This window comes from Physeter macrocephalus, chromosome 5 (genome assembly GCF_002837175.3).
Source record: "Physeter macrocephalus isolate SW-GA chromosome 5, ASM283717v5, whole genome shotgun sequence".
Taxonomy (NCBI): Eukaryota; Metazoa; Chordata; class Mammalia; order Artiodactyla; family Physeteridae; genus Physeter; species Physeter macrocephalus.
The window spans coordinates 47,163,588-47,169,930 of NC_041218.1; the positions used below are offsets into that span (position 1 = coordinate 47,163,588).

At 41.3% G+C, this 6,343-nt stretch overlaps 1 long non-coding RNA gene across 3 annotated transcripts in view; it reads left to right on the top strand.

Moving 5' to 3' along the window:
* The window catches only part of LOC102983575 (uncharacterized), a 63,439-nt gene that overhangs the window by 24,217 nt on the left and 32,879 nt on the right, over positions 1-6,343 (top strand). The gene's annotated exons all lie outside the window — the stretch shown is intronic.

The window sequence follows — 6,343 nt, forward strand, 5'->3', positions numbered from 1 at the left end:
GCCTCAGTTATTCTGCTATTGATTCCTTCTAGTGTAGTTTTCATTTCAGTTATTGTATCGTTCATCTCTGTTTGTTTGTTCTTTAATTCTTCTATGTATTTGTTCTTTAATTCTTTTAGGTCTTTGCTTAAACATTTCTTGCATCTTCTCGATGTTTGCCTCCATTCTTTTTCCGAGGTCCTGGATCATCTTCACTATCATTATTCTGAATTCTTTTTCTGGAAGGTTGCCTATCTCCACTTCATTTAGTTGTTTTTCTGGGGTTTTGTCTTGTTCCTTCATCTGGTACCTAGTCCTCTGCCTTTTCATTTTGTCTATCTTTCTGTGAATGTGGTTTTCATTCCACAGGCTGCAGAATTGTAGTTCTTCTTGCTTCTGCTGTCTGCCCTCTGGTGGATGAGGCTATCTAAGAGGCTTGTGCAAGCTTCCTGATGGGAAGCACTGGTGGTGGGTAGAAGTGGGTGTTGCTCTTGTGGGCAGAGGTCAGTAACACTTTAATCTGCTTGTCTGCTGGATGGTTGGGGCTGGGTTCCCTCCCTGTTGGTTGTTTGGCCTGAGATGACCCAGCACTGGAGCCTAGCTGGCTCTTTGGTGGGGCTAATGGCGGACTCTGGGTGGGCTCATGCCAAGGAGTGAGTTCTTCCCAGAAGTTCTGTTGCCAGTGTCCTTGTCCCCACAGTGAGCCACAGCCACCCCCTGCCTCTGCAGGTGACCCTCCAACACTAGGAGGTATGTCTGGTTCAGTCTCCTATGGGGTCACTGCTCCCTCCCCTGGGTCCCAATGCACACACTACTTTGTGTGTGCCCTCCAAGAGTGAAATGTCTGTTTCCCCCAGTCCTGTCAAAGTCCTGCAATGAAATCCCACTAGGCTTCAAAATCTGATTCTCTAGGAATTCCTCCTCCCATTGCTGGACCCCCAGGTTGGGAACCCTGACGTGGGGCTCAGAACCTTCACTGCAGTGGGTGGACCTCTGTGGTATAAGTGTTCTCCAGTTTGTGAGTCACCCACACATTGGTTATGGGATTTGATTTTATTGTGATTGCGCCCCTCCTACCGTCTCATTGCAGCTTCTTCTTTGTCTTTGGATGCAGGGTATCTTTTTTGATGGGTTCCAGTGTCTTCCTGTCGATGATTGTTCAGCAGTTAGTTGTGATTCTTGTACTCTCACAAGAAGGAAACAGCCCCTGTGTCTTTGTTTAGCTACTAAAAATATTGATCCCAACTCAATGACCCCATCCTTATCCCTTCCTGGTAATAAGAGTTGTGTGGAGCTCAGGTGAAAGGCTTTCTGAAAACTCACCTGAAACCAACTCAACAGTCTAAGAGGAATTTTGATGGGGAGAATTTGGAGAGGATTCAATTAAATTCGTAAAAAGATTCGAAATTGGACCTAAGTAAGAAAAAAGAATTCATGGAGAAGGAAAAGATGTCCAGTTACACTGAGAAATTAAAATCTGAAGCAATTACCGTGGAGATTTTGTTCAGGAAATGAGTATTGACTACCTACTGGACATCAAATGATATATTTAATGTTAAAGATACCAAAGTAGATAAGACATAGGCCCAGCTCTCCAGAGCTCATTGAGCAGTGGAGAAAGTATTTCAATGTTTCAGTGGAATCATCAGGAACTGGAGTTAACAGTCTATCATATTTTAATTGCCTTTTTTTCCTGATTATAAAAACAATACATGCCTAGTGAAAAGAATTTGGAAAACAAAGAAGAAATTAAAAATCCGCTCCGATCCTGCCACCAGAAATAATCCCTGTTAATAATTTATATCTTTTTTGTAGGTATATATGTTTATAATAAGTGCTAACACTGATCAATGCATTCCATGTGCCAGGGACTATGATAGAGTCTCACTTAATCTGCACGTCAGCGTGATGAAGTGGGTACCATCATTGTCCCCATTTTACAGATGAGGACACAGAGGTTTTGAGATTAATTTGCTCAAAATCTCATAGTTAGGGATGGGAAGAGGTAGGACTCATTTGAGATCTGTCTTATTCCCAAGCTCTCAACCAGCCCAGGGACTGGAAGGACCCAGCGGCAAAGACTTCACTATTAGAGGGGCAAGGCTATTCTGAATACAGCCCTATGGCTGTGACTCAGATTTGGCTTTAAGGGGACTAATGTCTGATTCCTATGGAGAGACAGGGGCTGAGAAAGCTATATCCTCTAAAAACAAAAAGAAAACAAAAAAACTTGGTCTCTTTTTTTTAAACATATTTTTTGGAGTATAATTGCTTTAAAATGGTGTAAAACTTGGTCTCTTTGGGAACTCTTTAAAAGTAATGCAGGGCTTCCCTGGTGGCGCAGTGGTTGAGAGTCCGCCTGCTGATGCAGGGGACGCGAGTTCGTGCCCCGGTCCAGGAAGATCCTACATGCCGCGGAGCGGTTGGGCCCGTGAGCCATGGCCGCTGAACCTGCGCGTCCGAAGCCCGTGCTCTGCAACAGGAGAGGCCACAGCAGTGAGAGGCCCGCGTACCGCCAAAAAAAATAAAAGAAAATAAAAAAAATAAAAGTAATGCAAAGGGGAGAAAGAAATTCTTTGTCATAATCTGGGAGGCGGGCTCGGTGAATTGAAGGCTGTCCCTGCTAATGTAGTGCTGCCACCTGGTGGAGGAAGTGGTGTAGGACACTGTGTCCCGCAAAACCAGCCCTAAGAGACAAACATTCCCAGGGATGGAAAAGTATTTGGAGAGAAATTTGCAAGTGGGAAGCCTTGCACTAGCAGGTAGGGACAAGAGTTGTAACTGCTGCCGTGACCCCGTAACTCTCACCACATCCTGACCAGGCTTGGAAAAACAGATTATGCATATTTCCCGTACTAATTTAATTAAAATGTTTTTCCCTATTCTTTATGGTAATGAAATTACCTTTGATGTTCACACACCTTAAATGCTTAGTAGATGACAGCAAATGTTATACTAGGTCATTATCAGGAGCCATTTGATTGGCAGCTAACATGAACAGGGCACAAAGTAAGTGATCAAAAAGTGCTATTTGCGGGGCTTCCCTGGTGGCGCAGTGGTTAAGAATCCACCTGCCAATGCAGGGGACAACGGGTTCGAACCCTGGTCCGGGAAGATCCCACATGTCTCGGAGCAACTAAGCCCGTGCACCACAACACTGAGCCCGTGTGCCACAACTACTGAAGCCGGCGAGCCTAGAGCCCGTGCACCTAGAGCCCGTGCTCCACAATAAGAGAAGACACCGCAATGAGAAGCCCATGCACTGCAACGAGGAGTGGCCCCCGCTTGCCGCAACTAGGGAAAGCCCGCATGCAGCAAAGAAGACCCAACGCAGCCAAAAATAAAATAAATAATTTCTTTTTAAAAGTGCTATCCGTTGGGTTTGTCCGTCTCACTCTTTGCCTAGGATAGGAGATCTTAGTCATCCTGGTACTAATGACAGCAAAAGCCCCCCTGCCATTGGACCCATGTATACTGATTACTTGACTCAATTCTCCTTATTATTCCCTTTTCTAACACAAAAACTTAGAGAATCGTGATCATTGTTTTACATCTCTATTAATTAGATAAAAATAAGTTTAAAATAAAAAGATGTATATCCAAAATTATAAAGTTTTTGGTATCTGGATCTCTGTCAAAGGTAGATGAAAAGTCCTGTCCAGGATGTCTGTGGGAGGAGATACATGTTATAGAACACAATCTCAAGTTCAGGGCTGGGCTTCAAGGAGTCTATATATCCCGTGAAATATTAGACAAGATGGAATTTGTCAGAAAATGCGTGCTTTTTTTCCCTGGGGAGAAGTTTGAGAGTTTTCATCTGGTTCTGAAAATGATACCTACCCAAAGAGAAGGTTCGCAATCGTTGCCTGGAACCCTTCAGAGGGTCCTTCTAATTATGGGGTGCTCCAATGATCCACACCACATGCACTATTAGTATGAATTATTGTTAAAATAATTAGCATTGAAACTGATTTGAAATAACTTACTTTTAAATAAACATTTTGATTTACACGGCTTTGCCTGAGGAATCCCACAAGTGATGAAGAGTCAGCCTGGACACGGGTCAGGCAGACTTTTATCCTTTTAGCCTTGAGACCTCCAGACAGAACTAAAGATCATCAGAGGTTGTGTGAGAATCAGATCATCAGAGGCCCTGGGCGACAATAAGGGGGTCCTACTTTCTGAGCCTGGCTCTGCTCATAAAATCTTGGTGACTTTGGGTGTTTAATTCCCCTGGTCCTCATTTTTTAAAAATAGGTCTTTATTGGAGTATAATTGCTTCACAATACTGTGTTAGTTCCTATTGCACAAAAAAGCAAATCAGCCATATGCATATTCATGTCCCCATATCCCCTCCCTCTTGTGTCTCCCTCCCATCCTCCGTATCCCACCCCTCTAGGTCATCTCAAAGCACTGAGCCGATCTCCCTGTGCTATGCGGCTGCTTCCCACTAGCTATCTATTTTACATTTGGTATTGTATATATGTCCATGCCACTCTCTCACTTCGTCCCAGCTTACCCTTCCCCCTCCCCGTGTCCTCAAGTCCATTCTCTGTGTCTGGGTCTTTATTCCTGTCCTGCTCCTATGATCTTCAAAACCACTTTTTTTTTTTTTAGATTCCATATATATGTGTTAGCATACGGTATTAGTTTTTCTCTTCCTGATTGTTTCTAGATTTTTTGATAATGGCCATTCTGACCGGCGTGAAGTGATGCCTCATTGTAGTTTTGATTTGCATTTCTCTAATAATTAGTGATGTTGAGCAGCTTTTCATGTGACTCTTGGCCATCTCTATGTCTTCCTTGGTGAAATGTCTATTTAGGTCTTCCACCCATTTTTTAACTGGATTGTTTTTTTGATATTGAGCTCCATGAGCTGTTTGTATATTTTGGAGACTAATCCTTTGTTGTTTAATTTGCAAATATTTTCTCCCATTCTGAAGGTTGTCTTTTTGTCTTGTTTATGGTTTCCTTTGCTGTGCAAAAGCTTTTAAGTCCCATTTGTTTATTTTTGTTTTTATTTCCATTACTCTAGGAGGTGGGTCAAAAAAAGATCTTGCTGTGGTTTATGTCAAAGAATGTTTTTCTTATGTTTTCTTCTAAGAGTTTTATAGTGTCTGGTATTACATTTAAGTCTTTAATCCATTTGGAGTTTATTTTTGTGCATGATGTTAGGGAGTGTTCTAATTTCATTCTTTTACATGTAGCTGTCCAGTTTTCCCAGCACCATTTATTGAAGAGACTGTCTTTTCTCCATTGTATGTTCTTGCCTCCTTTGTCATAAATTAGGTGCCCATATGTGTGTGGGTTTATCTCTGGTCATTCTGTCCAGTACCATTGATCTATATTTCTGTTTTTGTGCCAGTACCATACTGTCTTGATTACTGTAGCCTTGTAGTATAATCTGAAGTCAGGGAGCCTGATTCCTCCAGCTCCATTTTTCGTTCTCAAGATTGCTTTGGCTATTCGGGGTCTTTTGTGTTTCCATACAAATTGTGAAATTTTTGGTTCTAGTTCTGTAAAAAATGCCAGTGGTCATTTGATAGGGATTGCATTGAATCTGTAGATTGCTTTGGGTAGTAGAGTCATTTTCACAATGTTGATTCTTCCAATCCAAGAACATGGTATATTTCTCCACCTATTTGTATCATCTTTAATTTCTTTCATCAGTGTCTTATAGTTTTCTGCATACAAGTCTTTTGTCTCCTTAGGTAGGTTTATTCCTAGATATTTTATTCTTTTTGTTGCAATGGTAAATGGGAGTGTTTTCTTAATTTCACTCTCAGATTTTTCATCATTAGTGTATAAGAATGCCAGAGATTTCTGTGCATTAATTTTGTATCCTGCTACTTTACCAAATTCATTGATTAGCTCTAGTAGTTTCCTGGTAGCATCCTTAGGATTCTCTATGTATACTATCAGTAATCAAGACAGTATGGTACTGGCACAAAAACAGAAATATAGATCAATGGAACAGGATAGAAAGCCCAGAGATAAACCAGTCATTTTCACAATATTGATTCTTCAAATCCAAGAACATGGTATATTTTTCCATCTGTTTATGTCATCTTTGATTTCTTTCATCAGTGTTTTACTGTTTTCTGAGTACAAGTCTTTCACCTCCTTAGGCAGGTTTATTCCTAGGTATTTTATTCTTTTTGTTGAAATGGTAAATGGAAGTGTTTCCTTAATTTCTCTTTCTGATTTTCATTGGTGTTGTATAGGAATGCCAGAGATTTTTGTGCATTACTTTTGTATCCTGAAACCTTACCAAATTCATTGATTAGTTCTAGTAGTTTTCTGGTGGCATCTTTAGGATTTTCTATGTATAGTATCATGTCATCGGCAAACAGTGACAGTTTTA